Source organism: Carlito syrichta, unplaced genomic scaffold (genome assembly GCF_000164805.1).
Source record: "Carlito syrichta isolate Samal-C Ts95f unplaced genomic scaffold, Tarsius_syrichta-2.0.1 Scaffold67770, whole genome shotgun sequence".
Taxonomy (NCBI): domain Eukaryota; kingdom Metazoa; phylum Chordata; class Mammalia; order Primates; family Tarsiidae; genus Carlito; species Carlito syrichta.
The window spans coordinates 131596-142246 of record NW_007011866.1 but is presented as its reverse complement, the minus strand read 5'-3'; positions in this window follow the sequence as shown (position 1 = coordinate 142246).

Sequence of the window (10651 nt, the reverse complement as noted above, 5' to 3'; positions counted from 1 at the left end):
ATCTTAAATTTTTAATTGTTGCATTAAAAAAAATCACTATAATTTATAATATGTTTTTGTTTATGTCTTCCATCCTACTATTTGTTTCTATTTGCCTCATACTTTTTATGTCCTATTACCTTTTCTTCTGTCTTGATGACTTTCAGATCATGCAGTATTATCATTTTTTTCTCCTTCAATTGTAAATTGAAATGCAATTAAAAATGTAATTAAAAAATTACATTTTTAACCTGATTTTAGTAATCACACTAGAGATTTAAACATACATCCTTCACTCATTATGGGTTAAAATAAATAATCATTTTTCCAACTTCATCAGCTATAATAGAAATTTTGAACCAATAAACTATGCATATATCATATATATTTCCTTCTGCATCTTGCATAATTGCAAAATTTAAATGTGCTGCCTCAACCCTTTCTCATGGAGGTGTGTGTGTATGTGTGTGTGTGTGTGTGTGTGTGTGTGTGTGTGTGTGTGTGTGTATGTGTAAGTTACATGTGTTATTTTGTACTGTCTCTCTCTATATATGTATATAATACATATTTACCACATAATTTCTCGATTTAAATAATTTCAAAGTTAATACAATGTTTTAAAGTCCAAAAAAATTACTACAATTGATACATAAGTAAACATTTAAAGATAACATACTTTTGTTGTATAACACATGGTCATTGGATAGTATATGAGGATACATATTTGATAGGAGAGGATTAATAAACCAGAAAGAGAAAGGATAATTAAGGAAAGTATAGGTTGCCTAGGAAGGCTTGGAGAAATTTTTCTTTAAAGTGGGAGCCTTGAAGTTTAAAAATCAGTAGCTTGAATTAAAGCAATATACAATGGGCACAAATGTCAAATTTAAAAGTTTTTCTATTATTACTTTATATTATGAAAGCATATATACATCTGAGAGTTTTTATTTTCCGTGGAAAATAGCATATAAATTTATCTTCTGAGAATAAGCGAATGGTGAAGAGCATTTTAAATATATTCACAGCCTTCTTTCTTCTCTAGACTTCCAGAGCACTGAAACTTCCACAGAGTTCACTTGGCCAAAACCTGACCAGCCCTAGAAAGTGCCTAAACTTGAAAAATGGAATAAAAATAACAAAAATCTGATAAAAATATACGAAATAGGAATTTTAATGCAGAAAAGAGGCAAAGGAGACCTTGAGGAACTTAAAGCATCCAGTATCAATTAAACGGTGTGCCAAGTGAGAATTGCTGTCTTCAGATGTTTTGGTGTCTATTATTGTGATCTTTCAGACATACTAATAACTTACTGAGTCTGTTTTGGAATTATTTTTAACCTAAAAATGACTTCTTAAGTCTGATCCAGAAGATGACTTGTATTTGGTTCATATTATTCATGTGCTAATGAAATTACTCCCTTTCCTATGCCTTGTAGCCTAGATCAATATTTTCATATGAAGGCCATAAAGTATATAGAAGTGGAAAGTACAAAGAAATATACTCTTCTGATCACATTTCTTCTGGACATAGAAATAATGATAATGCTGATAATAAAATTATTTTAATTATGATGGAAATATCTATGTAATATTTATTATTAGACAGGAGTATTATAAGTATTTTGCATATATTATGCCACATTTCTTTGAAATTATCCTACAATTTGGGTAGTTTTATAATAGAACTAGTATAATACTGGCTGCTCTATTTTTACATGAATCACTTCTCATATTCATCTATAAGCAAGCAGATTTTTTTCTTTTAATAGCACACTGAAATGAAGAAACAACCAAAAATAATACTTTTATTGGGCTGGTGAATAGTTTGATGGCTGGCAGTAAAAGCAATAAGTTATTGTGCAGTACAATTAAATTATGAAGAAAGAGTAATTAACAATTTTATAAAATATGAAAAGGTAAAGAATAAGGTCAGCTAAATATACAACAGAGTAGCTTATATCAGGAGAAAATAATCATCTTTTGATAAAAACAGTATTATGCAGGAACTCTACAATTTTTTATATAAAATGCCCAGCAGTCAGTAAAAAATTAGCAGACATGCTGCTAGATTTATATAAGGGTGTAATAAAAAACAAAAATAAAAATAGTCATAAGAAATACACTATTGATGTCGCAGAATGGAATTAGTAGACTCAGACTTTTAAATTATTGTGATTAATATATTCAAGAAAACAGATATTATCTTGGAGAATTTTAACTGAGAACTATTTGATATAGAGTGAAATGAAAATTCTAATGCAAAAAAAGAAACCATAAAAATTAAAAATTCTTTTTAGGTTGAATAATAGATTAGATAAAATGGAGGGAAATTGGATGGACTATAGGTAAGTAGTTAGAAAATATTCAGACTGAAAAAACATAGAGAGGAAAAAATTAAAAAATGGAAAATGCATATATCAAAATAAGATTGCACATATTTATATCAAACTTTAATTAATTCAGAATGCTCATTGTTTTATATAATATAATGACCAATAAATAAATGAATAACATTCATGAAAATGAAAAAAACATAATTAGAGTTCTAATGTACAGCATGGTAGCTATTGCTAAATTAGCAAAGAAAGTAAACATTCTCATCACATAAAAAGAAAAAAAAACAAGAAATATGGTAACCATGTAGGGTGATGGATATGCTAATTAGCTTGATTGTCATGATTATTTCACAATGTAAATACATATTAAAACAAAGAGTTGTACACCTTAGCTATGCACATTTTATTTGTCAATTATACCTCAGTAAAGACAAAATAAGTATATTACTAACAAGAATCATAATTTAAAACGATAATAAATTGAAAGAATGTAAGCAACTAAGAAAAGAAACACAAGAAAGCAATATGAATTTAAGCAGAATTATATGAGCAATTATATTGATAATATGAGTAAGAAAAGTGTTGTCATTAACTAAAACTAAATACAAGATACAAATTTTGAAGTATTATTGAATATTAAGAAGATATTGGGGCAGAACTTAAGATGGTGACTGGACAGGTCAGACTGTGAGAGTCTCTGCAAAAGCAAGTGTCCATAAAGACTCCGCGTGAGCAGGTGTGTGCTGGTGGGAGAGTGAAAGTTCGTCTGAGGGGAAACTCGGGTTCAAGCACCTGGGGACCCCTCTGAGGATGACTGCAAGCCCCCATCACTCTGAGATTGGAGCTCGATGCAAGATCATCTTCTGTTGTTCACAAAGGATGCTCCTGAGAAGAGCCTGCCAAAGCCAGCTAATTCTCATTGCCTGGCACCTGGTCCACACCATCACCTATTATGGTGGATCAGTTGGAGCCCTGGATCTGAACAGTGGAGAAAGAGGATCAGGGAGAGACAGAGAAGAGTCCCCCTACCCACTGAGTAGATGCTGACCACTCTGTCCCAGGACCAGGCAGAATCCTGTATTGCCCCACCCAGATCGCTCAGCTCTGCCCAGTCGCCAGCTTGGGACCTAAGGTTATCTCATCAAACTGGGAGAGACAGAAACCCCTCCCTCATGGTGGATCAGACATAGGTCAGATCTGAGTGGAAGACTTGACAAGTTGCAAGCCAAGTGAGTCAAGATCTGATTCACCCTCTTCCCACAGTAGGCCTGGGGCATCTGACCCAAGCTGTGAGCACATCAGCCTTCATTGACAGTAGCCCTATCAGCCTGAACTGAGAGCAAGAGAGAGAGCTGAAAGGACACTGGACTTACAGGAATGACCTCAGAGCAAGTTTGGTTTCATGTTTTGTTTTTTGTTTTTTTAATTTTTATTTTTTTTATGTTTGTTTGGCTCATTTTTGTATTAGTTTTTTTTTTTTAATTTCTCTTCCTTTCAGTTTTTAATAACGTTTTCATACTTGCTTTGTTTCTGTTATCTTACTGATTTTTTCCATTTCTTTAGACTTCCTGTTTGTGTGTGGGAAGAGTATATCAATAGGTAGGTTTTCTTGGATTGTGTGTTTGTATGATTATCTGTATTTTTTTTTACTCTTTTCTCTCTCTGTGTCTCTTTTCATTTGTTAGTTGGCAAGTCTGTCTGTTTTCCCTCTTACTCTTCTCTCTCCCCACCTTCTTCTTGTCCCCCTCCTTCCTTTTTCCATTCTTTTCCTTTTACTTACCTCATTTTGCTTCCAGGGAGCAAAACTATACATCCACTGCATGGACAGATTGTAAGGCAGTGGGAAATGGGCTCCAGGGTGCCCATATACCTGTCAGTGGATACTGGGATCTGCAGATAGATTTTGAATCACAGCTCTCCCCTCAATTAAATCTCAAAACTGCAAAAAAGTAATCCCCCAGCCCACAGTCCAGCTTCAGAGTTGAACAAAGCCAGAAGATCCATATAAGAAAGTATAGGAGACTGAGCAAATAGAAGTAAAAGCAACCTTGCCATCCCTGAACAACAGAATTAAAGAAGAGGGGGAAAATGTGAGGAGAGGAAAAGCTACGCAAATGAAGAAAAACCAAAAGAAGAATATAAGTCTCATACAGACCCCTGCAAGGCCAGAAACTGAGAAAATAGACAACAGAACAGAAAAAATGAAGAGCTCCCAGAATGACTGATCTCAAACTACAAACCCAGCTATCAAGACATTAATAGAGAGAATAAATAGAATTGAGGAGAGACAAAAGGGAAATATGAAGGAGTTGATAACTGAGATAACAGCAGTAAAGAAAACTGAGAATGAAACAAATGACAAACTGATAAGCATGGAAAGCAGTCAGTCCAGCAGAAGAAAGAATCACAGAGTTAACCCAAACTGTCAAAAACAAGCAAACAAAAAAGAAGCTTTAAAAGACAGAACAAAATCTTCAAGGGATGAGTGATTATTTCCAGAGACTGAACCTAAGAGTACTTGAACTTCCTGAGGCAGAAAGAGAGACAGAGACCATCCTGGAATAAACATTCCATAAAATTATTCAAGAAAACTTCCATCCTCTCATCAGTGATGCATCCATTCAGACACAAGAGACTCAGAGAACCCCTACAAGAAAACAAATGAGAAGACCAACTCCTAGACATATAGTAATTCGCCTAAACAAAGTAGGTATAAAAGAAAAAATCCTAAACGCAGTAAGAGAAAAAGGTCAGACTACCTACTGGGGAAGACCAATCAGAATAGCAACAAATTTATCTACAGAAATACTTCAGGCTAGGAAAGCTTGGAGCCCAATCTTCAAAGTTCTCAAAGAAAACAATTTCAACCCAGAATAACCTTCCCAGCTAAGCTAGACTTCATCAGTGAGAGAGAATGAGAGTATTTTCCATTCACTCCCAAAGAACTTATGCTGTCTCTAGACCAGTTCTACAAGAAACACTTAAGAAAGTATTAAACACAGAAGAAAGGGAAAAAAGAATGACAACGTTCTTCACAAGAGTACAGGAAAAAGATTGAAAGCACACAGAAATCAACCAAAAAACTAAAAGAAAGACAACAAACAAATAGGAACAACAATAACTGTATAAGCACCACATGACAGGGGTAAACTCTCACATTTCAATAATTAGCCTGAATGTGAATGGCCTAAATGCACCACAGAAAAGATATAGAATGGAAAAATGTATAAAATATCATGAAGCAACAACATATTGTCTCCAAGAGACTCATCTTACCAGAAAGGACACTTTACAGACTCAAAGTAAGAGGATGAGAAGCAAAATTTCAGCAAACGGAACACAAAAGAAAGCAGAAATGGTGATCTTAATATCAGACAAAATTCCCTTTGGGATTTCTAAAATTAAAGAAGATATATAAGATCACTATATAATGATGAGGTTCAATACATCAACAGGAAATATCCATTCTAAACATATGCACCCAACATAGGAGCACCAATTCTCATAAAGCAGCTTCTAGGAAACGTTAAAAATGATATTGACTCTAACACTATAATAACTGGGGACTATAATACCCCACTCACAACCCTAGACAGATCATCAAGACAACAAATCAGCAAGGAGATCCTGAACCTCAATGTGACTCTTGACCAAATGAACTTAATTGATACCTACAGAACACTCCAACCAATGAACACAGAATATACATTCTACTCATTACTACATGGAATGTACTGTAAGATCAACCACACCCTAGGCCATAAATCAAGCATAAACAAAATTCATGAGACTGAAATCATGCCATGCACCTTCTCAGACCACAGTGGAATAAAAATAAATATCAACACCAACAATATTCCCCCAAAACCACAAACACATGAACACTAAATGGCATGATGCTAAGCAACTCTTGGCTCAACATGGAAATCAAAACAGAGATTAAAAGATACCTGGAAGCTAATGAAAATGAAGAAACATCTTATCAAACCCTCTGGGATGCCAAGAAATCAGTAGTAAGAGAGAAATTGCTATCTCTACAAATATATACGAAAAAAAATGGAAAGATCACACATTAAAAGCTTAAGAAGACACCTCAGGATGCTGGAAAAGCAAGACCATCAAAATCCTAATTTCAGCAGAAGAATCCAGATCACCAAAATAAAAACCCAAATCCAGGACATAGAAGTCAAAAAGATAATACAAAAAAATCAATGAAACAATAAACTGTTTTTTTGAAAGGATAAACAAGATTGATGGTTCCCTAGCTAGGCTGACCAAGAAAAAGAGAAAAAGCCCAAATAAACTCAAATAGAAACACAAAAGATGAAATCACAATTGACATACAAAAGATTGTCAGAAACTACTATGTACGCTTTTATGGAAACAAACTTGAAAACCTAAGGGAAATGAAGAACTCTCCAACATCATACAACCTCCCCAGGAACAAAAAAGAAACTGAGACCCTAAATAGATGCATAAGAATTGAGGAAATTGATTATGTCATCAGACAGCTACCTACAAAAAAAAGTCCTGGACCAGATGGCTTTCCAGCGGAATTCTACAATACATACAAAGGAGGAACTGATACCAATCCTATTGAAAGTATTCCAGGCAATTGAGAAAGATGGAGCTCTCCCCAAATCATTTTAAGAAGCTAACTTCACACTGATACCCAAGCCAGGTAAAAATTCAACAAAAAAGAGAACTACAGGCCAATATCCTTGATGAACATAGATGATAAAATTCTCAACAACATCCTAGCAAACTGGATTCAACAACACATCTCAAAAATCATCTACCATGATCAAGTAGGCTTCATCCCTGAGATGCAAGGCTGGTTCAACATTCATAAGTCCATAAGCATAATTAAATACATCAACAGCCATAAAAGCAAAAGCCACGTGGATATATCATTAGATGCAGAAAAAGCTTTTGATAACATCCAGCACCACTTCTTGAAAAAACTCTTGAACATCTAGGCATAGATGGAACATATCTCAAAATAGTAAGAGTCATCTACAAGAAACCCACTGCCATGATACTGCTAAACAGACAGAAATTGGCACCATTTCCCCTGAAAACAGGAACAAAACAAGGATGCCCATTCCCACCCCTCCTGTTCAACATAGTTTTAGAAGTCCTAGCTAGAACAATCAGAGAAGAGAAGGCAATCAGGGGTATCCAAATAGGAAAAGAGGAAATCAAATTATCCCTCTTTGCAGATGACATTATTCTGTACCTCGAAAACCCAGGAGAATCTGTCAAAAACCTTGCATTGATAAAAGACTTTGGCAAAGTTTCAGGGTATAAAGTAAATGTGCAAAAGACAATCATATTTCTATATATCAATAATAAACAAACAGAAACCCAAATAAAAAGCACAATTCTATTCACAATAGACACAAACAATAAATGAAATACCTTGGCATCTTCCTAACCAAAGACATGTAAGAACTTTACAATGAAAACTACAAATCACTCCTCAAAGTAATCAAAAATGATACAAACAAGTGGAAAAATATTCCATGCTCATGAACTGGAAGAATCAACATTGTTAAGATGCCCATTCTACCTAAGACAATCTGCAGATTTAGTGCAATACCCATTAAATTACCAGCAACATTCTTCTCAGACTTAAAAACAATACAGGAATTCATTTGGAAACATAAATGACCATGAATAGCCAAAACAATCCTCACCAAAACAACGAAGCAGGAGGTATCACGCTCCAAGACTTAAACTTTATTATAAAGCTACAATAATCAAAACAGTTTGGTATTTGTACAAGAACAGGCATATAGACCAACAGAATAGAAATGAGATTCCAGAAGCAAAACCTCAATTTCTCAACCAACTCATCTTTGACAAAGCTTCCACCACCAATCACTGGGGAGAGGGGAACCTATTCAGTAAATGGTGCTGGGAAAACTGGCTGATACCATGCAGAAGATAGAAACAGGACCCCTACCTATCCCCATACACAAAAATCAACTCTAAATGGATCAGAGATTTAAACATAAAACCTCAAACCATAAGAACCTTAGAAAATGCAGGAGGCACTCTTATGGAAATTGGAACAGGCAATCAATTCCTGATCAAAACCCCAAGTGCCCATGCCATAAGAGATAAGATAGACAAGTGGGACCTCATCAAACTTGACAAGCTTCTGCAAAGCCCAAGAAACAATTAAGAGAGCAGGAAGACAGCCAACAGACTGGGAAAAAGTATTTGCCAACTCCATGTCTAACATCAAGGATCTACAAGGAACTCAAACATACTGAAAAGAAAAAAACAAACAGGCCCATTACAAAGTGGGCAAAAGATATGAATAGACAGTTCTCAAAAGAAGACATACAAGCAGCCAACAGAAACATGAAAAAATGTTCAGCCTCACTGGTCATCAAAGAAGTGCAAATTAAAACTACACTGGGCCAGACTTGGTGGCTCAACCTGTAATACCAGCACTTTGGGAGGCTGAGACAAGTGGATTGCCTGAGCCTGCAGGTTCGAGACCCACCCGGGGAGCTTGGCGAGACCTCGTCTCTAGACTACATAAAAAAATTAGCCAAGCATGGTAGTGTGTGCCTGTAGTTCTGGCTACTTGGAAGCCTAAGGCGGAAGGATAGCTGGAGCCCAGCAGGTCGGGTCTGCAGTGGCCGGGAGCATGCCACTGCACTCCAGTCTGGGCAACAGAGTGAGACTTCAACTCAAAAATAAATAAAGTAAAATAAAAGTAAAGTAAAATAAAATAAAATCTCCACTGAGATTTCACCTAACTCCAGTCAGAATAGCCATTCATCACTAACTCAAAAAATAACAGATGCTGGAGAGGATGTGGCAAAAAGGGTACACTTCTACACTCTTGTTGGGAGTTCTACACTGTGGAAAACAGTGAGGTGACTCCTAAAAGTTCTAAAAATTGATATTCCGTATGACCCTGCAATCCCCCTTATGAGGAATATAGATGGAATAACTCAAATCACTCTATCAAAAAGTTAACTGCACACATATGTTTATCGCAGCATTGTTCACAATAGCAAGAACATGGAACCAACCATGCTGCCCATCAAAAGAGGACTGGATAAAAAAAAAATATTGCATATAGACACAATGGAATATTATGCAGCCATAAAAAAGAACAAAATAATGAGCTTTGCAACAACCTGGATGGAATTCGAGTCTATAATACTGAGTGATCTTTCACAGAAACAAAGAACTGAGTGTCGCATGGTCTCACTCATACGTGAACTTTGAACTACTATTATAATACTATAAGAAAAGGATTGACAGTAGTGTGAAACTGCATGAGGGGTGGGGAAGGTGTGGGGGCAGGGAGGTGGGATTGGCAGTAGTGGAAATCTGCCTGGGGAACGGGGTCACACCTCATCAACAAGAGTACCTGCACAGTGAATATTTGTATACCTAACCCTGAATTGTATGCCACAACTTTAAAATTAAAAAATTAAAAATTTAGAAAGAAGATATTTTATTTTATAAAACTACTGACATATGCGTCTAATAAAATAGTCAATAAAACATAGCTAAGATAAAAGCACAAGAAGAAATTAACAAACTTAACAGATATTTCCAACACATTCTTCTCTGTAACTATTGGGGCAACCAGAACATTAATAAGGATACATATTTACAAAATATGATATTTGTAGACCTAAAAATTTAAGAAAACATGCAAAGTACTTCATCCAAAATGGACAAAAATGCAGTTCTAGTCAATTGTACACAAAATGTCAAAATTTACCATACAGGACTTAAGCAAATTTTAACATAACTGAAGTTATTGAAATTATGAGAATATTATCAAACCACAGTGGAATTGTGCTAGAAATCAATAATAGAATGAAAAATTTATTAAAGTTTTAAAACTGAACAATATACTCCTCAACAGCCAATGAGTCAAAAAAGAAATCACAATGAAAGTTCAAAAATACTTTGGAACAAATGAACATGAAAACACAGCACATCAATACAAAGAAGATACAGTAAAAACAGAGCTCAAAGGGAAATTATAGCAATAAACACAGATGTTAAAAAAAAGAAAGATCTCAAATCCTCTGCTAAATTTACATCTTTTTTAAACATATTTTTATTTAAAATTGTGGGTTCAGTTAAGAGTTAGGTATACACATATGCATTTTGCAGATACCCTTGTTGATGAGGTGTGCCCCCCCATCCCCAGACAGATATCATCTACCATTAATCCCACCTCCCTTCCCTTCCCTGCACCCCCATAGTTTCCCGCCACTGTCAGTCTTTTTCTTATAGTATTACGATAGTTGTTCAAGGTCCACTTATGAGTGAGAACATATGATACTCAG